This window comes from Lycium barbarum, chromosome 8, assembly GCF_019175385.1.
Source record: "Lycium barbarum isolate Lr01 chromosome 8, ASM1917538v2, whole genome shotgun sequence".
Lineage (NCBI taxonomy): Eukaryota > Viridiplantae > Streptophyta > Magnoliopsida > Solanales > Solanaceae > Lycium > Lycium barbarum.
This window is the reverse complement of record NC_083344.1, coordinates 91706310-91730819: the sequence shown is the minus strand read 5'-3', so window position 1 is coordinate 91730819 and position 24510 is coordinate 91706310.

Here is a 24510-nt window from a genome sequence, read left to right as displayed (position 1 = left end):
TGCTCTCAGTGCGGGAAGTTACATTGGGGCCAGTGCCGATTTGGCTCAGATGCTTGTTATGCCTGCTGTCAGCCAGACCCTATGGTACATGACTTCCCCTCGAGAGGTACTAGAGGTATGGTTCAGGCCACAAGGTCAGCAGCTGGATCTTCATCATCTATACGCCCTCCGGGATAGGGCTCATAGGCACCAGTTAGTCGTGGTAGAGGTAGAGGAGGAGCGCCTGGTTCTAGTGGTCCTCAGCACCGCATTTATGCACTGGTTGGGCAACAGGATCTTGAGTCCTCTCCTGATGTTGTCATAGGTATATTATCGGTATTTTCTCATGATGTATATGCATTAATTGATCCAGTATCCACATTGTCATATGTTACTCCTTATATTGCTGGTTGATTTGGGGTGAAACCGGAGTCAATCAAACCTTTTGACGTATCTACACCTGTTGGTGATCCGGTAATAGCTAGCCAAGTATATACACATTGTGTAGTTGTGATTTGTGATCATCGTACTATGGCTGATTTACATGAGTTGAAAATGGTGGATTTTGATGTCATCATGGGCATGGATTGGTTGGCTTCTTGCTATGCCAATGCGGATTGTAGAACAAAAATGGTTCGCTTCCAGTTTCTGGGAGAACCAGCTTTGGAATGGAAGGGAAATACAGCGTCTCCGAAGGGTAGGTTTATTTCCTATCTTAAGGCAAGGAAGATGATTGTGAAAGGTTGTATTTATCATTTAGTCCGGGTTCAAGATATAGAAGCCGAATCGCCGATTCATCAGTCTGTCCCCGTAGTGAATAAGTTTCCGAATGTATTCCCGGATAAGCTTTCAAGCCTTCCCCCTAAGAGAGAGATTGATTTTTCTATTGATGTGCTACCGAATACTAAACCCATATCTATTCCTCCTTATAGGATGGCTCCTGCAGAGTTGAAAGAGTTGAAGGAACAATTGAATGATTTGCTTGAGAAAGTCTTTATTAGGCCTAGTTCTTCGCCGTAGGGAGCACCCGTGTTGTTTGTAAGGAAGAAGGATGGCTCCTTGCAAATGTGTATTGATTACAGACAACTGAATAAGGTGACGATCAAGAATAAATATCCGCTTCCAAGGATTGATGATTTATTTGATCAATTGCAGGGTGTCAAGTGATTTTCAAAAATAGATTTGAGATCCGGGTATCATCAGGTAAGAGTCAGGGAGGAAGATATACCAAAGACAACCTTCAGAATGAGATATGGTCATTTCGAGTTCCGGGTAATGTCGTTTGAGCTAACTAATACACTGACAGTATTCATGGATTTAATGAACAATGTGTTCAGGCCTTTTCTAGATTTGTTTGTGATTATGTTCATTAATGATATCCTTGTATATTCTCGGTCAGAGGCAGAGAATGCAAATCACTTACGTACCGTCCTTAGAGTTCTTCAGGCTCGGGAGCTATTTGCAAAATTTTCAAAGTGTGAGTTTTGGTTGAATTCGTTGACCTTTTTGGGGCATGTTATTTCAGTTGGTGGTATTCAAGTGGATACCCAGAAAATTGAAGCTGTGAAGACTTGGCCAAGACCTACAACACCTACGGAGGTTCGTAGTTTTCTGGTTGGGCAGGTTATTATAGAAGATTTATGGAAGGTTTTTCTTCTATTTCTGCACCATTGACGAAGCTAACTCAGAAATCAGCTAAATTTCAATGGACGGATGCTTGTGAATGCAGTTTTCAAGAGTTATAGAATAGATTAACTTTGGCCTCGATTCTGACACTTCCAGAAGGATCAGAAGGCTATGTTGTCTATTGTGATGCTTTAGGCGTTGGGTTAGGATGTGTGTTGATGCAGTATGGTGAGGTGATTGCTTATGCTTCCAGGCAGTTACGGAAACATGAGAAAAATTATCCAACCCATGATCTAGAGTTAGCGGCGGTGATCCATACATTGAAGATGTGGAGGCATTATTTGTATATTGTCCATGTTGATATTTATATGGATCGCAAAAGCCTTCAGTATATTTTCAAGCAGAAATAATTGAATTTACGGCAAAGGTGATGGTTGGAATTGTTGAATGATTATGATGTTAACATCCTATATCTTCCCGGGAAGGCGAACATTGTGGCTGATGCTCTTAGCCGTAGATCTATGGGAAGTTTATGTGATGTTTAGCCAGAGAAAAGAGAGTTAGCTTGTGAGCTCCAGCAGTTAGTTAGCCTAGGAGTTCGGGTAATGGACTCGAGCAATATGGGAGCTACCATTCAGAATTCAGCTATCTCGTCACTAGTGGTTGAAGTGAAAGAGCGCCAGTATGAGGATCCCATACTAGTTCGTTACATAAATACACTTCCTCAGACAAAAAATTAATCCTTTGAGATTTCTGGAGATGGAGTTCTCCGATGTCAAGGCAGGTTATGTGTTCCCAATGTTGCAGGATTACTTCATCAGATTTTGAAAGAAGCCCATTGTTCTTGTTATTCTGTTCATCCCGGAGCAACGAAAATGTACCATGATCTTAAATCTATATGTGTCATGGAATGAAGAAAGAAATAGCAGAATTGTGGCCTAATGTCCTAACTGTCAGCAAGTAAAAATTGAACATCAAAAGCCTGGCGGGTTGTTGCAAGCTATGAAAATTCCAAATTGGGACTGAGAGGTGATTAAGATGGACTTCATCGTAGGCCTACCTCGTTCTCAGTGTAAATATGATTCTATATGGGTAATTGTGGATAGACTTACGAAGTCAGCTCATTTCCTACCAGTCAGAACTACATATATAGCTGAAGATTATGCAAAGCTTTATGTGAAAGAAATAGTGCGACTCCCTGGTGTGCCCGTATCTATTATTTTCGATAGGGGGACACAGTTTGCAGCACATTTCTGGAAGTCTTTTCAAGAAGGTTTTGGGACTCAGGTGAGTCTTCATACAACATTTCATTCACAAACTGATGAACAAGCTGAGCGCACCATCCAGACTCTCGAGGATATGCTACGAGCGTGTGTGTTGGATTTTGGAGGTGGTTGGGATGATCACTTACCGCTTATTGAGTTTGTTTATAACAACAGTTACCATTCCAGCATCCAAATGGCCCCGTATGAGGCTTTATATGGGCGCAGGTGTAGATCACCAATTAGGTGGTTCGAAGTGGGAGAAACTAAACTGATAGGGCCAAACTTGGTCCAGCAAGCTATAGAAAAGGTCAAGCTTATACAGGATCGATTATTAACATCTCAGAGTCATTAGAAATCCTATGCAGATAATCGTCGACGAGACTTATAGTTTCAAGTAAAGGGCTGGGTATTCCTGAAGGTGTCGCCAATGAAGGGTGTCATGATATTTGGCAAAAAAGGCAAGCTTAGTCCTCTGTATATTGGGCCTTATGAGATTGTACGCAAGATAGGCCAGGTGGCCTATAAGTTAGATCTACCTTCGGATTTGGAGTCGGTCCATCCGGTTTTCCATGTATTGATGCTTTGTAAGTGAATTGGAGATCCTTCCAAAATTGTACTGGTAGATGATGTCCAAGTCACCGAGCAATTGTCCTACGAAGAAGTTTCCATTGCCATTCTAGATAGGAAAGTTCCGAGACTCAGAACCAAAGATGTAGCTTTAGTTAAGGTCTTATGGAGAAACAACAATAGAGAGGAAATGACTTGGGAAGCTGAGGAAGATATGAAGTTCAGGTACCCACATTTATTTCCCACCCCAGAGGAGACTCAGGCAGAGACGCCATTGTCCTCAGGTATGTGATGCTTTCTTTCGATGATTTCTTGGTCGTGTGTGGCCATTATTGTTGTTGTTGTTGTAGCCCAGTGAGGCGATGCATATTTTGGGTTGTTGTGATAGGATGGTAGGGGCATATTACAGGAGAAAGTCTGGCAAATTTTTTGTAGAATCCCTAAGAGCCCAGCATTCGAGGACGAATGTTCATAAGGGGGGAAGGATGTTACACCTCGTATTTTGTATGTTGAGATTCGTTATGTGTTAGTTGTCCTAATCGTGGAGACTAGAGTTATCTTCTAGGATATATGAGATTATATATGAATACCTTATGGTTATGACAGTTTAATAAGCTATGGAAGGATTTGAGAACAAACGCGTTAAGGAAATTAAGTTTGTCGGAACTTTAGGAAAACTTGGCAAAATTTTGGACATGATTTTTGGTCTAACTTGAGAGAGGTATATCTCCTCGAATATGAGGAGTTTTGGTGTGTTTTATCTATCCAAATTGAAGTTCATTGAGTCTAGTTTTCAACGCAATAAACTGTTCGTCAATGTGACATCAGAGTAAAATGCTATGGGTGTTTTAAGACAGACTGCTCGAGCAGAGAAATTTGACGAATCAGTTTGACGGATCGCAAAACTTTCTGCGGCCTGTCAAGTGGAGTTTTTCCCAGTGTAAAACAGTTCTAGTGAGGCCATTTTGGGTGGTCCATTTGACGGACCAATTGGACGGAGCGTCGAATATTCTACGGTCCATCAAAGTGGGCGTCAAAATGCCCGACGGGATTTTAAGTGACGCTTTATATATTTCGTTTTACCTCATTTGGGATCATTTTTCCCCCAAATCAGATCCTAGAGCTCTCCAAAACACTCTCCGCAAGTGTATAAACAAATCCAAGCTAAATCTACGAGAATCAAGAGATTCAAGTGCTAAGAAGCTTGCTAGGGTTTGTGAAACTCCAGATTTCCTTTGGTGTTGGTGTTGGAGACTTCACTTTAGTGGAGTAAGTTGATCCAAGACTTGTTCTTGAGTGATTAAGGTAAGTTTCTACATCTCTTGTTTATGGTTAAGGTTGTTTGATTGTTGTACCATTTGGTTGAAGGAAGAAAAAGTGTAAATGGAGTTCAAGTATGAATTTGAGGATAATATGAGCTGTAAGTTAACTTGAATTATGATTCTTGGCATGTTATGAGTATAATCTAGTTGTGTATGGTATTAACGATGTTGAGGAAGTATTGTATATAAGTGTATATGGAGTTGTGTTGAAATTATTATTAGGAATGATCTTGAAAAAGAGTTTTGGGGATTGAATAGAGCCTAAATTGCATAAAGTCTCTTGATTATGGTAATATTAATAATGTCATTATTTTTTGGGAGTTGTTTTGGAATTTGGTAGAAGTAGCTCAAATAGGGGAAATGCTGCCTAATTTTCGCTAGCTTATGAATTATACTAGTTGGAACTTAAGGGTATCTTTGAAGCCTAACCTTGGTATGAACCCTCTTAAATGTAAATTTCTCGGGATTTGGAGGTGAACGTTAAGTAATTAAGATGACATAAAGGTATGTAAGGCTAACCCTTCTTTCTTAAGGCATGATCCCATTGTTGTATACCTTCACGTGTAATCCATAATGTCTTCCATGATGACTTCACTCCTAGAATCACTAAAGCTCATAGTTCTTCATACTCTCTTGATGTCATTGATTCCATCCTATAGTAGACGATCTTCTAAGGAAAGATATAGTGAAAATGATGATAACGATGTTGCTTTTACTTATTTAGTTCTATATATATATAAAGCATAAAGCTATGTTGAAACACCGAGTCCCTTTGTGGCCGGGTATGTTTAACACCCTGGTAGACCCGAGGCTGAGGCCTCCGATGCGGTTATCACAAGTACTATCTCAGTTTATGACCGGATGACTTCTGTTTTGTTTGATCTCGGCTCTACTTTTTCTTATGTGTCTACATAGGTTGCTGTGGGTTTGGATATGGTGTGTGATACTCTTGATGTCCCTATTTATGTATCTACTCCGGTTGGGGATTCAGTGGTAGTAGATAGAGTCTACCCATCTTGTGCGATTACTTTTATGGGGGTATAGTACTTGGGCTGATTTGATGATCTTAGACATGGTAGGTTTCGATGTCATTTTGGGCATGAGTTGGTTGTCCCCGCATTCTGCTATGCTAGATTGCCATTCTAAGACTGTTACCTTAGCCATGCCCGGGGCACCTAGACTTGAGTGGAAGGGTAACCTTAATCCCTTCCCTATGAAAGTTATATCCTTTGTTCGTGCTAAGAAGCTAGTGGAGAAGGTTTGTTTAGCTTACTTGGCACATATTCGTGGCACCATTGCAGATATTCCATCTATTGATTCGGTTCCAGTGGTACGCGAGTTTGCGGATGTGTTCCCTGCGGACTTGCCTGGTATGCCACCGGATCGTGACATTAACTTCAGGATTGATTTAGACCCAGGGACTCGTCCTATCTCTATTCCACCTTATAGGATGGTGCTAGCAGAACTCAGGGAATTAAAAGAGTAGTTGCAAGATCTTCTGAGTAAGAGGTTTATTTGCCTAAGTGCCTCTCTATGGGGTGCTCCTGTGTTGTTTGTTAAGTAGAACAACGGGTCTATGCGTATGTGTATTGATTACCATCAGCTGAATAAGGTAACTAACAGGAAAAGGTATCCCATTCCCCGTATTGATGACTTGTTTGATCAGTTACATGGAGCTTCGGTGTTCTCTAATATTGATTTGAGGTCAGGGTACCACCAGTTGAAGATTTGGGCGGAGGATATTCCTAAGATAGCTTTTTGGACCAGGTATGGACACTACAAGTTCTTGGTTATGTCTTTTGGGCTTACTAATAGCCCAGCTGTGTTCATGGATTTGATGAACAGTGTGTTTAAGCCCTATTTGGACTCTTTCGTAATAGTGTTCATTGATGATATCCTGGTGTACTCTAGAAGTAAGAAAGAGCATGAGAAACATTTGAGAATTGCTCTTGGGGTACTGTAGGGAGAAAGAGTTGTATGCTAAATTCTCCAAGTGTGAATTCTGGTTGTCTTTCGTGTCTTTCTTGGGGCATGTTATTTCGATGGAGGGTATTTTGGTAGATCCTAAGAAAATTCAGGTAGTCAGGGAGTGGGCTAGGCCCACATCAGTGACAGAGATCCGTAGCTTCATGGGTCTGGCTAGCTACTATCGTCGGTTTGTGATGGGGTTTGCCTCTATTGCTTCTCATTTGATTCACTTGACTCAAAAAGAGGTACCATTTCAGTGGTCTGACGAGTGTGAGAAGAGCTTTCAAAAGCTCAAGACACTGTTGACTACATCGCCTATTCTAGCATTGCTTGTGGAGGGCAAGGATTTTGTTATTTATTGTGATGCTTCACGTTCTAGTTTGGGTGCTGTTTTGATGCAGGAAAAGAAGGTGATTGCCTATGCTTCTAGGCAGTTGAAAGTGCATGAGAAGAACTATCCTACTCATGACTTAGAGTTGGCCGCGGTGGTGTTCGCGTTAAAAATCTGGAGACACTACATGTATGGTGTCCATTGTGAGGTGTACACAGACCATCGTAGTTTGCAGCATATGTTCACCCAGAGGGATCTGAACTTTAGGCAGCGGAGATGGATGGAACTGCTGAAGGACTATGGCATCACCATTCTTTATCATCCTGGTAAGGAAAATGTTGTGGTTGACGCACTGAGCAGGAAGTCAGCTAGTATGGGAAGTCTGGCTCGTTTGATTTCATCGGAGCGTCCGTTGGCTTGAAAGGTTCAAACTCTGGCTAACAATTTTATGAGGTTGGATATTTCCAACAAAGACAGGGTGTTGGCTTGTGTTGAGGCTCGGTCGTCATTTTTAGAGCAGATTAAGGCTAAGCAGTTTGAGGATGCTAAGCTGTGCCAAATACGTGATAAGGTGTTGCGTGGTGAGGCCAAAGAGGTTGTGATTGATGAGGAAGGCATGCTGCGAATCAAAGGGAGAGTACCACGTGTGGGCGATTTGATCAAGACCATTCTGACAGAGGTTCATAGTTTGAGGTATTCTATTCATCCTGAGGCTACTAAGATGTATCGTGATTTGAGGCAACATTACTGGTGGACAGGATGAAGTGTGATATAGAGAAGTTTTTTGCTCAGTGTCTGAACTGCCAACAGGTGAAGTATGAACATCAGAAACCTGGGGGTACACTGCAGAGTATGTCCATTCCTGAGTGGAAATAGGAAAGAAAAGCCATGGATTTCGTGGTGGGTCTTCCGAAGACATTGGTAAAGTTTGACTCCATTTGGGTTATTGTTAATAGGTTGACTAAGTCTGCCACTTCATTCCGGTGAAGATAACTTATGATGCGGAGAAACTGGATAAAATCTACATGTGTGAGTTAGTTAGGCTTTATGGGGTTCCTCTCTCCATTGTGTCCGACAGGGGCACAACGTTCACATCCAGATTTTAGGAGTGTTTGCATTAGGAGTTGGGTACGAAGTTGGATCTTAGTACAGTGTTCCACCCACAATCTGACGGGCAGTCTGAGCGGACTATTCAGGTCCTTGAAGATATGCTTCGGGCGTTTGTGATAAACTTTGGTGGGCATTGGGACCAGTTCTTAACTTTGGCCGAATTTGTATATAAAAATAGCTACCACTCGAGTATCGATATGGCTGCATTTGAGGCGTCGTATAGGAGGAGGTGTAGGTCTCCTATTGGATGGTTCGATGCGTTTGAGGTGAGGCCTTGGGGCAGTGATCTTCTGAGGGAGTCCCTAGAGAAAGTAAAGGTGATCCAAGCTAACTCTTAGCAGCCCAGAGTAGGCAAAAGGAGTATGCGGACTGCAAGGTCCTAGATCTTGAGTTTGGAGAGGGAGAACAAGTGTTACTGAAGGTCTCACCCATAAAGTGTGTGATGAGGTTCGGAAAGAAGGGCAAGCTTAGCCTGAGGTACATTGGGTCATTTGAGATCCTTAAGCGTGTGGGGCAGGTGGCTTATAAGTTGGCTTTGCCTCCGGGTCTATCAGGCATTCATTCGGTGTTCTATATTTTGATGTTGAAGAGGTACCACGGAGATGGTTCATACATAATCCGTTGGGATTGGGTCTTATTAGATGAGAATTTGTCATATGAAGAGGAGCCCGTTGCTATCTTAGATAGGGATGTTCGCAAGCTGAGGTTCAAGGAAATAGCCTCTGTGAAACTTCAGTGGAAGCATCGTCCGGTGGAGGAAGCGACTTGGGAAACAGAATCTGATATGCGTAGCAAGTATCCTCAGCTTTTCGCAGAGACAGGTAATTTCTCCTAGTTTATTCACCTATGTCCGTTCGGGAACGAATGATGTTTTAATTGGTATCTGATGTAATGACCCTTCCGGTCATTATGGAAAAATGTCGGGTCACCCCACTAAATAGAACCTTCCCAATAGTAGAACGAGCCAGTAGAACTCGATTTTGTAAGCTTAAGAGCTGAAATTTAACTTGCTTGTGATTGTTGTTTAATTGTGATTGAGTCCGTCGGGGGGTGACGTAGGAAATTAGAACTCCGTTGGGAATTTCGAGGCCATGGATGGATTCGTATGATGTTTTTATGTCTGTGTACATGTTTTGTTTGTGTTTGTGAGGCCTCAGATGAAATGTGGAGTGAAAGGGGGGAAAACTGGACAAAAAGTCGAGCTCACTGCCCAAATGGCACCGCTGCGGTGGTGGGAGTACCGCTGCGGCTGGACCGCTTCTAGCGGCCAGCCATTTTTCTTGTGGCCACTGTGGCCGGCAATGGCCCGCTACGGCGATACCGCTATAGCGGGGAATGGACCGCTATAGCGGTGAGCGGATTTTCTTTGGGTCCGCTATAGCGGTCATTTGTCCGCCATAGCAGGACCGCTGCAGCGGTCGACGGGGGGACAGAATCCGTGACTTAAAGACTTAGTCTCATATTCTTTATTCTTAATACCCCAACACAGTTCCCCACAAGCACCTAGGGTGAAATTTCAATGGAGGGCAAGAAAACTCTTGAGAGGCAAGTTTCATTTATTCCTTCCAACCATTCCGTATCATCTTTATGATTATCATCACCCTTGTGGATCTTCAATGGTGGAATTGTAATAGAAACCCTAGAAATTGTTAAACCTTCAAAACTTGATGGGTAATGGTTATTATCATTTATTTATCATCTAAAGGCTTGGGTTAACTTCTCTTAATCATGAATTGAATCCTTAGAGCCATAAACTAAGGGAATTGAGACCTAGGGTTCTATAAAAATGGTATCTTGACCATGAAAGCTGCTTGTAGTGGGAATGTTGATATAATATTGTTATAATTTGATGATTAATGATTACTAAGGCCCTTGATAGGTTGCATTTCACCTAGAAAATCATCCACCCATTGGAATGGGGTAAAGGGATGGATATTCTTGAATTGGTACTTGTGATTTGAGTAATTGTGACTCATTGAGCCTTCTATTTCTAGACTTTGAGCGTTCCGAGGCTTTAAGGAAAGAAAAAGCTGTAGCGGAGTGCCTTGCGATGTTCCAGCTCTTCGTTTGAGGTAGGTTACGGTCTACTTGAGTTAGACTTTAGTTAGTTGATTGTATGTTTTGTGAATTATTTAGGAGAGAGCATGTCTAGTTTTCATGCATGATATTGTATGGTTGAACTCTTATGCGAATGTGATTGAGTGATTGTATAGGCTTCGTGCCACTATTCCTGTGTGTTAAATCTGCAGTGGATGTGTTCGTGATGAGAAGCTAATATAATCTTCTCGGCGATATTATGATATAGAATAATGACTTGAGCTTTGATAATGAGAAGGTAAGAAACAATGTCCTGTAAAGAGGTATGGAAATGCACAAATGTGACCGAGATTATGGGCTTGTGGTCCGAGGTTCGTTCTGAAAATTAGAGGTAGATTGATGTGGCCCGCGTCCGAGGTTCGTTCTGGAGTAGAGGTTTATGCTCGGGACTGAGGAGTGGATCCGGAACGAGTGGTACATAGACACCATGGGTCCTCTGCAGGTCATGACTACTGAGCAATGACATCAGTTAGAATGTATGTACAGTGAGTATGGTTGTTGTGGTAAACTTATTTCCGTTGTGGCTCCCGTTGATTGTGATTCTTGATGTCTTGGTGAGTTGATTGTATTTATCCTTGGTTGACTTGTTGTGGTTTATTGATATTTGTGTCTGTTGGTTGGCTTGTTTACTCTATTGATTTTATGAGATATGCATGATATTAATCTTAGTCGGCCTATGATATCTACCGGTACATAGTGTTTATACTGATACTACCTTGCTGCATTCTTTTGAGTAGAGATTGCGATACAGAGACTGCTACCCGCCCTCACATCTAGCGTTGAGGACGTTTGCTGACAGATTTTGGGTGAGCTTCTATCCATGCCAGGCCGTCCAAAGATCTTCCTCTTATGATGTCTTTTCCTATTCTGGACATTATGGATATTTATTAGATAGATCTCATTCTTTAGACAAGTTTTAGATTAGAGTCCCGGTACGATGACTTTCGAATTTTGGGTTATTTCAGTATTTTATGGTATGACTTATTTTGTTTATTTGATTCTTGAATGAGTAATAACTGACTAATTTGGTTAATGAGTAATAACTGACTAATTTGGTTAATATAAAATCGGACTTGAATGAATAGATGATTGTGTGGTGGTTCGCCCACTAGGAGTTAGTGTGGGTGCGAGTCATGGCGGGTTGGGTCGTGACATCTAAGTCCAAGTGACCTTATGTATGATATGCTGTCTTTAGGGAAGAACAACCATATTTGGACACACATAATATGAGCAAACAGAATGCAAGCAGTCTCAGACATGTGCAGATGATGCAAAGCTATCATTATAGATTCCAACTGATTCCATTATAACAACAGACATGGAAAAGGGTGTGAGAAGAATAATGCATGCTCCTTATCAATGTTCTCAAATAAATAGACAAGTATTATATGACCTTTCAAAAACACAGTAGTTTAAGGTTCATAGTTTGAAATTCCTTTTAGACCTTCCCCCTTTTAGTCCTATTCCGTTGCAGAAAACATATTAATCTCATAAGAAAATGTGCATGATTTAGCTCATCATTCCCAATTAGCGGGGTGCTCTTAACTCTCTCACTTTTTACCTAAACAACGTTCACAATTCACTTGGGATCATTTCAAAGCTCACTTCTGTTACTGTTATGCCCCTGGCTTATGCTTAATGTTGTTCTAATGATCAGTGAATTATTCAAACAAGGCCAAATTCACTCATTACCTTTTAATCAGGTTTAGGCTAGCAAGATTAGGGAGATATCTTAAAGGTTCAAGACATGGTACATTATTTAGAGCATAGTAAAGCAACTAAATGCATTCTCCTGTCATCATACTACTAAATTAAACTACTATTAAGATACTCCAAGTATCGTAACACAACTATGACACTTATATCAATAGCTTCAAATTGATCCACTTCTCTCAGAAATCAAAATATTCAACTTAGTAAGCAACCAATTTCTTCCAAAGTTCTTTAGACATTCAATAAATCCATTCTTCCCTTTTATTTCAAAGCTTTGATAAAATGGTGAAGTTCAAAGAGATTAAAGCATTCTTATGACAGAGATGCCCCCTCATGGGTCATAGAATGTGCCATGGCACCTCTCATTTGGAGGGAAGGTACTATGAGTCAAGCTGAGCTTGAATATTCCCTATCCTCTCTTTGAGGTGTCTTTAAAAAGGATATTTTGTGCCAAGAGGTTCACAAATTGCTTAAGAGCACTCACAACTTCCTTAAGCAACAACATTAGACCAATCCTAACTTAGCATTTATTCACCATTTGGCAAAGAATCAATGTTTAGTTATTTCATCCTATAGTTCTAATCATGGTATGACTTTGGATACACTAACATTATGGGAAAAAACCTCATTAAACAGAGTACACCCTCATCTTCTCAATCGAAATTATAAAACAGTGAATAGTAAGGTCTAAATGCCACAGTTCAAATTCAAAGGCGAGGATTCCCACCAATCTTTACCTCAACTAGAGTTTTCCCTTCCTGGATTCAAACTATAACTATGACAACAATATAAACAACTTATCATATAGGATTTTGATAAAATAAGACACAGATTTATCACTTGCTTTTAGTTAAAAGGAAATTATTTAAACAGTAGATTTGACCCTAGTCTTTCTCCTTTATCTAATACTGGGATTTGTGAGATCATAGTGTATTTATGTGGCAAACATACACCCCAAAGGCTCATAGAGGTGCCATGTGATTTATAGTATGCTCATAATCCATATGATCACACAAGATCCTATCGTTTGATAAATTCTAGCTAAGTGCTTAACAAAATACCAAAGCAGATTAGACACTTTAGTTCCTTCACTATTGGCCTACAGTACTGAACCATTTCAAATACCTTTTTTACTCATGAGACTTAGATGATAATGCATACTGTCCTTCAAGATTAGCTAAGCTAAGGGGATGTATCTAGTTTTACTTTGTGTTCCATCAAAACCAAGATAAATGCCAAATACCAACTACCAGAAGCAAATTTTAAATGCATTTGACAATTCAGAATAAGGAAAATGTAGAAGAATAGGATCCTGCATCCATAAAACGAAACAGACCTCAACTTTAAGATTAAAGTATTTCCTACATGATTATATGATTAGTCTGAGTGAGACCTTATTGATATGTACAAGGTGCTAGCAGGTCTTAAGACCAAACAGAACTCCCATTTTCCATTCTCAACATGATTCACATACATTAGAACATGACAAGGATTAATACCACACCTACAACCTTAATAATCAGACATAACCTTTTAGAGTTCATCTATTCTTCCCTAGACACTATCTGTTACTCTTTTTAAATATGAACACTTAGCACTCAAGATACCTTCTTAGATTAGTCCTGATTATCTAACGTAAGAACCAACTCATTTTTTTTTCACTTTGAACTCAACTAAATCCAATGACATCTCTGCTGGTTTCACCCTCTCCATGTGGTATTTACTTAACTATATTATACTAGACCTTGCCTATGCAATTTCACATATATCATAGACAGACTTAAAAGGACTTCAAGGACCTTTCAAATAAGTTTGGACTCATCTAGATGCCATTAAACCTTTTTAGATCCTTTCAGTCAGCTGGATCATGTTTTAGGGCTTATCTAAGCATATTCAAATCTATTAGGGCCTGTTCTAGCCTAACTTATAATACTATACCTGTACTGATTGAGAACTAGACAATTAACAAGATACAAGCAAGTATATTTGGATTAGGGAAAATGATTTAAAGATTCAGGATACCATGATTTGATTACCAGACTAACAGACCTCCTAACTTAACTCAAAAGACCCATCACAGTTTTATTCAGCTTGTACAATCAAGGTTTTAAAACACAAATGATTTAATGGTTCAAAAACTGGCTCAAACAATACCATTTAGAGAATACTCAAGTCATTTACCATTAAGTCTCACAGTCAAGCTCCATCATATCAAGAGAGTAGATAATCAAGCAAGGACTCAATCAGAATTTGACAGAGAAATCTAGTTTTAAGGCAGTCTTATCAACAAAACACATAAACCAAATCAACATTCACACAATCATACAATGCCATATTGATCATCTAGGCAACTAAGACTAAGATTAATACAAGTATACTAAAAATAAGCCTATCTTAACCTTTAATAAACTCAAACATATATAGGACAGGAATCATACTTAACAGACTAATATCTAAACTAAACAATCATTAATAGAACACACCACTTTATAAGTAAGAAAAATATGAGCTAAAAGAGCAAGAACAGGGGTAAAGTATTACCTTTTATTTGCGCAGCCTGCGTCAAGAATGGATCTTGGAGCCTTGTGCTTCTAATTTCAAAACTCAGCCACACAAGACACAAAACAACAAAGAAAATAATTTTTAGAACTAAGGAAACTCCAACTTTTAAAGTCAAAGTTTAAATTCTTTATACTGAGAAGCTTAAACTCAAAGTTGTAGCCTCTTAAGGTTGTCCAAACTTGTGAAATAGTGAGGGTTGGGGTTCTATTTATAGAACCATAAAAATCTTTCAACAAAGTAAAGCACCGATGTGGTATAAGGTGGTTTTTTCCAATGAAAACGTTCATATTATGAAATTAACGGCTAAGATTTATGAAAAATCAAACGTATACGGTCGGATTCGACCCATCTTTGGTAGATCCTAGCCAAACATCGAGGAACCAATAGAAATTCAATTGTACAAGCACAAAATAACAACAAAGATACAGAAAAAATGAATTGCTTGACTAAAAATTTGAAAAGAAAGTAAAAGGGAAGAGATTAGCACTGCGTTTGGAGTGCATCGGATGAAATAGCGTGGAAACATTAATTGTTTCACTGTAATAGTTATGTAAAAGTTGTTGCTATTCTGAATCCTCTTTAAATTTGCCATTTTAGGCATGGAGAGAGAAGAAATAATGAAAGTGGCACCTAGGGTTTGCGAGGAAAGGGAAAGAAAGAGATAGAAGAGAGATGAGAGGGGTCTGTTAGGTATGAGGAAATCTGAGGGAGTATAAGGTGGCATTTGCCCCTCTTAAACTTGACTTGGGCCAGCTATGGTCCGTTAAGCGGACTGGGCCCGGTCTTTGATTTAAAAAGAAAGAGGGGTGCCCTTATGTACGTATATCATACGTGTATATTCGCGTATACTAGATGTATATAAGTGCATAGGGGGTAAAATGGGTAGACTAAATAAAAAATGGAAATGCTAAGGTATCGATTATTGATCATATTATAGTAACTAGGACATGATTAGCATTTCTAATTAATTTAAAAGACAACCAAGGATGTAACCAGACCGAATTTACAAATACAGCCTTAATTGATTAATTCCGCTTTGATTGTTTTCAATTATGGCCATTGTTTTTAGCTTAATTAGTCAATTAAAGTTCAATTACATTAATGACCTTAATTAATTTGAGCCAAATGAATTTGGCCATTTCAATTAAGGCCATAAAAAGGCTAATTTTGCAAAATTGACCCCAATTGCTTTAACCATGAATTAATTAACTCAATTGTGGTCATAACTAAAACAACTAAACAATTAAAAATAAAATTACAATAATGCCCCTCTGATTGACTAACTATCCTAATTAGATAATATAAATAATTATGATTAATTTTAACAAATTATGCCAATACACAAAATTAAGGATTAAGGGGTAAAATAGTCAATTCATTTAATTACTCAAACTCCTTGGATTAAAGGGAATAATGTATTTGCTAATTTGATTTTTGATAATTTAAATAATTAAATAAATGATCATTTTAAATTTGCTTTTATTTGATTAAATCTAAAAAATTTCCCATAAATGTCATAAAATGTACCAATTAATTCCTAAATGATTTATAGTATCATAGAAATTATTTTATCGATTTAAAGGAGTAAAAATATTGACCTAAGCAATTTTATAAAAATTATTTTGTCCTCTAAAAATGCATGATTCATTTTGTTTATCATCCAAGGACTCTGAATAATTAAAATAAATTATGGGAGGTTAAAAACTAGGTATCAACACCACTGGTGCTTTTTCTGTCTATCTTATGGTGCTTTTTGTGTCTATCTTATCTCCTGCAAAATCAGAAACTGAATATCCAAATAATTCAAAATTATTAGAGTGAGGATACCACAGACCAAAGTCTGAGTGCCAATAAGATATCGAATGATCCTTTTTACTGCAGTGAGATGTAATTCTTTAGGAGCTGACTAGAACCTGGCACATTTGCATATGCTAAACATGATATCTGGTTGAGTTGTGGTGAGATAGAGTAGTGATCCTATCATTGCACGATAGGTTTTCTCATCGACCTCCTTTCCTAGAGCATCTATTTCCAAGCATGTTGAGGGACTCATAGGAGTTCCAACTGCCTTGGCCGTTTCCAAACCAAACCTTTTTATGAGCTCATTTGTATACTCTGTTTGGCTCACAAACGTACCATTAGTCGGCTGCTTTATTTGCAGTCCGAAGAAAAATGTTAGTTATTCCTTCATATTCATTTCAAACTCCCTTCGTGAGATCAGCAAAAGTCTTACACAAAAGAGGGTCAGAACTTCCAAAAATAGTATCATCAACATAAATTTGTGCGACTAAAATGGAATTTGATAATTTCTGAATGAAAAAAGTAGTATCAATTTTTCCTCATTTGAAGTTATTTTCTAATAGAAAGGAACTGAGTCGCTCATACAAGGCTTTGGGATCTTGTTTGAGTCCGCACAAAGCCTTTGTTAACTTGAAAACATGATCAGGACATGAGAAATTTTTGAAGACCGGAGGCTATTTTACAAAAACTTCTTCTTTAATAAAACCATTTTAAAAAGTACTTTTTACATCCATCTAAAATCATTTAAAACATTTGTAGGATGTGCTAACAAGATGTGAATAGATTCTAACCTTGCCACAGGAGAAAAAAGTTTTATCTTAATCAATACCTCCTTTGCTGGGAGTAGCCTTGAGCTACAAGTCGAGCCTTGTTTCTAACAACTTGCCCAGATTCATTTATTTTATTCTGGAAGACCCATTTTGTTCCTATAACAGAGTCATTTTTGGCCCAGGGAACCAACTTCCATACTTGATTTCTTTCGAATTGATTGTGTTCGTCCTGCATAGCCTTGATCCAGGGTCATCATTCAACTCTTCATCAACCTTTTTGGGTTGCAGTTGTGATATCAAAGCAAATGCAACTGTTTTCCTGTGAGAGGATCTGGTTTGTATCTTTGTTTTGGATCTCCAAGAATGAATTCATTTGGTAACTGGCATTGCTCCTCTATTCTCTTGGTATATTCACTTGTTGAGGCTCAGAAGCAGTTTTGTTGTCAATCTTTTCTGAATCTGGTTATTTTCAACCTCCTAGCCCTGAGTGATCTCTGATTGTGATACTTCACCACTTGACTTCCCAATATCATTAGTCGACTTAGGTAAGGTGACTTCTCCAGTATCATGATTTACAGAACTTGTGTCTTGGACACTGGGATTAGTCTCAATAAATACAACATGAACAGATTCTTCAATGGTCAAAGTTCTCTTATTGTATACTCTATATGATCTACTAATAGGTGAATAACCCATAAAAATAACTTCGTCGCTGTGGGATCAAATTTGCCTAGATTATCCTTACCATTGTTATGAATGAAGTCGAAAAGGATGAAAGTAGCTTATGTTAAGTCGTTTACCTTTCCAGAGTTCATATTGAGTTTTCTTTATAATTGGCCTTATATGACATCGATTCAGTATGTGACAAGCAGTATTTATAGCTTCAACCCAGAAACAATTAGGCAATCCCTGTTCGAGCAGTATTGTTCGGGCAGTATCGTAAAGAGATCGATTCTTTCTATCAACAACTCCATTTTGTTGAGGAGATCAGGGTGAATAGATTGTTTGTGTGTAGCCTTGTTGAGCATACAACTCTTCAAAAGACTTGTTTTCAAATTATTTTCCATGATTCGTGTGAATGGTTGAGATAAAGTATCCTTTCTCTCGTTGTACTCTTTGAGAACATAAATATTTTCTACTCTTTCACTGAAGATGGTAAGATTCCTTGCAGCATGACTCAGTGTGCATTTTATTACATTGAACAAGACTTTAAATCCAACATCACATAGTGACTGATGCTCAATAGATTGTAATTGAGTCCGTTTACTAGATATACTTCCACTAGATCGCAAGAGAGACTCACGGTAATACTTCCAACCCCAACAACATCTCTTTTAGCATTATCACTGAATCTGATTTGTCCTCCATCCATCTTTTTCAAATATTTGAACAGTTCATATTTAGTTTGAAGAGCATCAATTCTTTATTTCCTAACTTCTGACGTGCCTTCATAGGTGTCCTCTAGTTTGTCCTGCATTTTTTGGCTGTTTCACAAGTCAAAATCTTTCCATACTCTTCACCCCTAACTGCACAATAAAGAAAACTAATAGCTCTTGGTGACTTCGAAAGATTCAGTATCGATCTTGGTTTTTACGTCCTTTGCTTTAACATTTAAAACTGGCTTTGGTCTTTTTTTGATTACTAGCCACGCCTGGTAGTCAGTTGAAAGGACAAAGATTTTGAATCTTTCCTTCCAGTGGTTATAGCGTTGACCATTAAAGTATGATGGTTTTGTTGGAGAATGTCCATCTTGCAGAATTGCACCAGGAATGTGATATCCAGACATCTTGATCTTTTCTCACATGCAATTAGGTGACTTTATGTGAGACCTGCTCTGATACCAATTGAAATATAAGAAGGGGGGAGAGGGTGAATTGTATCCTTTTTTATTATGTGAGTCGACTACTGAGTTAGGAAGTCGACTACCCTGCAAGTCGTAGAAACTTTGTGGGTAGGCAATTAAAGATGAGTAATATTAAAGCAGTAAATAAATGAACACATAGAATTTTATACTGGTTCAGATCACTGGTGTGGTGCCTAATCCAGTCACCTTAGGTTATAAGGGTTTCCTTAGAGCCGTATGGTAACTTGATTACAGAGATGGTTCAACTTGAACCTTGGATCCAACTTGGATATTTTCTAGTGACAGCCTCAACTTGTATAGCCAGCTATTCTCTCTTTTATTTTTTCTAACAATATAAGACTCAACTTGACTATAGTGCCTTTACAAGATGAAGAGTAAATAAATATATTGCTCAAGTGAAGTTGTGAGACTTCTTCGGCTTGTGAGGTATTCTTATATAGTTTGTGCTTCACATCTTGAGGGAAGTGAATCAATCTTTCCATTTGATTGATTCAGATTGGCTCGCTCTATGGTAACCCAAGGGAGTTTGTCTTCAATCACGGGTTTTGATGTGATCCACTGATTGACCTTGTATCTTCCTTGATGTATTCTTTCCTTCGATACTTTGAAGCTTGAGATCTTCACGACTCTTCCTTTGTATCCTTTTTCCTTTGGTGGTTAGATCTTGATTGGTTGAGTAATATTTTTCATGACAGCTTTGCATTGGTTGCCCGCAGCCTACTCACTCAAATGAGATGATTGATCTTCTTGCCCTGTATGTTAGAGATTCCTCTAACTAGGTTTTTTTGTCTGTCTCTTTGATTTATAGAATATCTTCCTTCTTCCTTATGCTTGACTTCACCATATTAAGTGTGCATCCTTTTCCTTTTTGATTCCTACACGTCAACAGTGTCATCATTAAAACAAGTATTACTGTGGTAAATAATCAAAGCTAACAAAGGTGTATAGCCTTAATGGGATAATCTGAGAACTGTGCCTTTAAGCGTATTATTTGTGCCAATAATTTCGCAAACGCTAGGTCGCTACTCGAAGATGCATTTATTATGACCATAATTTATTTGAATGACCCATAAGGTGGGTGAATAGGTCCACATATATCCCGATATATACGCTCTAAAAAGGAAGGGGATTCAATGTCAACTTTCATTGGTGATGTCTTAGCTATCAGTTTATCTTGATAACAAACAACGCATGAAAATTCACCACTTTCAAGAATTTTCAGGTTCTTAAGTGGATGGCCATTTGAGTTTTCAATAATTCGTCTCAACGTTATAGATCCAGGGTGACCTATTCGGTCATGCCAAAGCACAAAAATATTTGAATCATTAAATTTCTTGTTTACGATCGAGTGTGCTTCAATTGTACTAATTTCTGCATAATACATGCCAGAAGACAAAGTTGGTAATTTCTACAAAACATATTTCTGGCCGGACACATTCTTTATAATACCAAGATATTCATTATTTATTTCATTTAATGTCTCAACCTGATACCTGATGTGGCGTGATTTTACGCCACAATTGATGCTTTTTAACTCTAAGTTTTACTTGTTTTTAAGCAAGCCTATGTGATTTTACGTGGTTTTTAGTGTTTTCAGGAAAAAAAACAGATTTGGCAAGATCACAGTTGAAGTGCAGATCATGGTCGTAAATTGAAGTTTACGGACCGTATTCCACAATACGGGCCGTATTCCATGGCCGTGTTTAAGGATAACAGAACCAGAAAGTCAAACTGAGAAGATGGTGGTTTACGAGCTAGGTTTACGGACCGTATTTCAGTTTACGGTCCGTATTCCATCACGTATTTAACCAGCTGAGCATCTGGCAGAAAGTGGAAGCAGAGGATGTTGAAATACGACCATGCAGTTTACGGACCGTAAACCAGTTTACGGTCCAGTTTACGGTCCGTATTTAAAAAGGGGAAGTTGCACAGCTGAGCAGCCAACTTGGGCGTAAACCATTTTTTACGGTCCGTAAAGTGATTTACGGACCGTATTTTATCATGATGGGACTAAAGTGTAAAATCTATAACTTGTGTATTTCCCAAACCTTATAAATAGTCTTTTTAGGGTTTCTAACTGGGATATTGAGTATTTTTATGTTTCTTGAGATAGAACATTACATACTCTCTAGCTTGTGAAGATTAAAACATCAATTCAAGTATTCTCAATCCTTTTTCATTTCAAAGTAAGCTATTATGAATTCTCCAATTTCGTATTTCTTGCTCTTTGTTATGAGTAGCTAATTTCCCTTACTAGGGTTGTGAACCTAATGATGGGTGTTTTGTAAATTGGGTATTGTGAATGATATACACATAATGGATTTTTAGGGTTTAGTTATTCTTCATTCTTCATTCATAATTAATGGTTGCAAACATTAGTTAAAGCCATAAACCCTAAATTTATTTGGAAAAATAATTAGGGTTGGTAAGAATAATTAACAAGAACTCAAAGCTTTAACCTTTGTTTAATAAATTCACTCAGGAATAAGATGAATTTACTTGGCATGATTAATCGTTCTTCATAGTTACTTTCTTATATTTGGAAAAATCATAGAAAGACATAATCTTTATTTATTGGGAAATAGTAGAGATTCACATAGTGATTAAGTGCATTCATAGAATGATCCATTAGAAGTATATCAAGATCAATACCCATGAGCATACACCTTATCTAACGGGGACACAACCTTAGTTTCTTTTACCATAAATTTCCACCAAAGAAATAGTTAGAAATTAGTTATAGAAAAGATCAACTCTTACCAACATTATCGGATTAAGACATTAGACCCAGAACTTAGCATCTACGACTTTAGTAATCTTTTCACACCATATTCCCTGTGGGATTCGACCCCAACCTTGTTGGGTTACTATATTTGACAACGTCCGCATTACACCATTAAGAGGTGTAATTTGAGCGTATCAATACCCATTATGACGGATATCTTTAAAACTTAGCCAGTTTCTTGGGGATTTAGAAGAGACCAATGCATCTTCTATAACAAGTTTCGTCCCCTTTCTCAGAAATATAGTTGGTCTTCTGCAACCTTCAATCAATTTTGAATTACTATAGATTGTACTAACACTTCCCTTTTTCCTAAGCAAGTGAGAAAAGTATTTCTCATCTTTGAATATGGCATGCGTTATTCCACTATGAATCACACAAATATCATTAAGATTGGTCATTGATCCAAACATAATTTGAGCAATTTTCTTGTATTCTTCAAAATGAAAAAATGGACAAAGTGAACATTGAAGCAAATATTATTATTAAATAAAGATTACATACCCTTTATTTACATAACTATAAAAATAGAACTATATTAGCTAGTAAAAGAACATGGATGAAAATATCTAAGTTATTATAGATTCATCACCGATCAGATGATCTACTTTTCCTTCAGGTTGTTCAAAGAAATCTACCACACTTAGATGCATGGGCTCAACATTATCTTTAGAAATAAAATTTGCTTCAGCATTCTTTCCTGCCCTTTTGAGATAGGCTTGATAAAGCTCAACAAGGTGATTTGGCGTATGACAAGTACGTGATCAGTGTCATTTTCCTCCTCATCGGTAGCATTTATTTTCTGAATTTTTCATTTGCACCGCTTCATGCTTTTCATCCTTCTTTTTACACTGCTGGTGGTGAAGAGTATTATTTGGTGCAAGACGACAATCATGATTAAAATTTCTTCCTCGACCACGGCCATGACGGCGACTGGGACCACAACCTTTTCCACGCCTAGAATGGTGAAAGTTTGCTTCATTGACTTTAGGGAATGGGACAGTACCAGTAGGTCAATTTTCATGATTTTTTATTAATAGTTCATTATGTTGTGTAGCCACTAGAAGATGTGAAATTAGTTTAGAATATTTCTTGAACCTCATTTCTCACACTCAAGGCAGGAAAAAGTGGATAATGTATTCTCCAATATATCATGATCATTGATATTTTCACCACATAATTTCAACTGAGAAGTCATTCTAAATATGGCAGAGTTATACTCACAGATAGATTTAAAATGTTATAGCCTCAAATGGATCCAATCAAAACGTGCTTGTGGAAGCATGGCCATCTTCATGTGGTCATATCTATCGTTCAAATTATTTCACAGCATAAGAGGAACTTTAACAGTGAGATATTCCAATTTTCAAACTCTCATCAAATAATGGTGGAGGAATATCATTGCCTTGGCACGTCTTGATTTGATGCCGAATTTTTATCTTTGATGGTGTCTGCCAGACCCATCGCATCAAGATTAATCTCGGCATCAAGAACTCAAGATAAATAGCTTTTTCCGGATATATCCAAGGCAAAAAATGTATGTTTAGAAAGATTTCCCATTAATTAAGAAAAATAAAGTCTATACCTTCGAGGCTTTCAAAGTATTTGCTATAGACGACAAAGTCTCGTGCTGATAACGTGTTATAAAATAAAGACTATAAAGTAAATACACCAAAGACAAGTATATTGAGAGAGACTAATATATTATCCAACTTTTAACTTAAGAGAGATTTCATTGTATATTTCATATTCTACAAATGAACCTCTTATTTAGAAGAGAAAAATGACTTGGTGGCTAAGTAAATAGCTTGGTTACCAACCTAACTAACTTTCTCCAAGTAAACCCTAACTTACTTTATCTCCAAGTAATTTAACCAACATACATTAATATTTACAACAGAGTAGTCGTTGTCCTTAAATCTTGTAAAATTACTTTCTTTTATTTATTAAGTTGTCTGAAATACTTTGCAATTGACTTTGTGCTTTGCTCAAGTAATTTTGATCCTAGTGACTTCAAACTTCGACAGTTTCTTTAATATCCCTCAATTCAAGGCTTCTTTTTTTGATTGGAGAATTATAAAAAAAAAAAAAAAGTTCAACTAGATGATATTATTATCTGTCATGACCCAATTTAGTTGAGTCACGCGGGCACCTACCTTTCCCACTTCGCTAGGCGAACCCTTATCCCAACAATTGCAAAGTCATAAATAAACGAATAAACAAGCGGAAGAGATAAAAATCACGTAAGTCTAACGGTAATCATATAGAAATGTGCGGAAGTAAGGAAATAATCAAATCCACCTAGAGTCTGATCTAACCATACATGAGCCTCTAACTAGAATCCTTAAGTCTGGAATTACCAATAATACATCAAAAGTCTGAATATGTCTCGGAATGGAAAATAGGACATAAATAAAAGAAGAGTCTTCAAGGCGGCGGACGTCCTCGTTCTCACCCTGTGGACTCTAAACAGTAACTCTCGGAACGACTATTAGCCACGAGAAACATAGGTCAATCCCACCTGGAATTCTGCATTCATAAAAGAATGCAGCAAGTGTAGGTCAGTACAAACAACAGTACTGGTAGGTATCATTGGTCGACTAAGACTAGTTGACAAATATAAAGACAATAAGGTAAGAGAAAACAAACAAACCATAGAGTCAAAGTCATGCTTCCAATAAATCGGCTCACATAATCAAGCCTTGATGTAACAACTAGCCCCAAGTGAAATAAATATCCAAGTATACCAAAAAC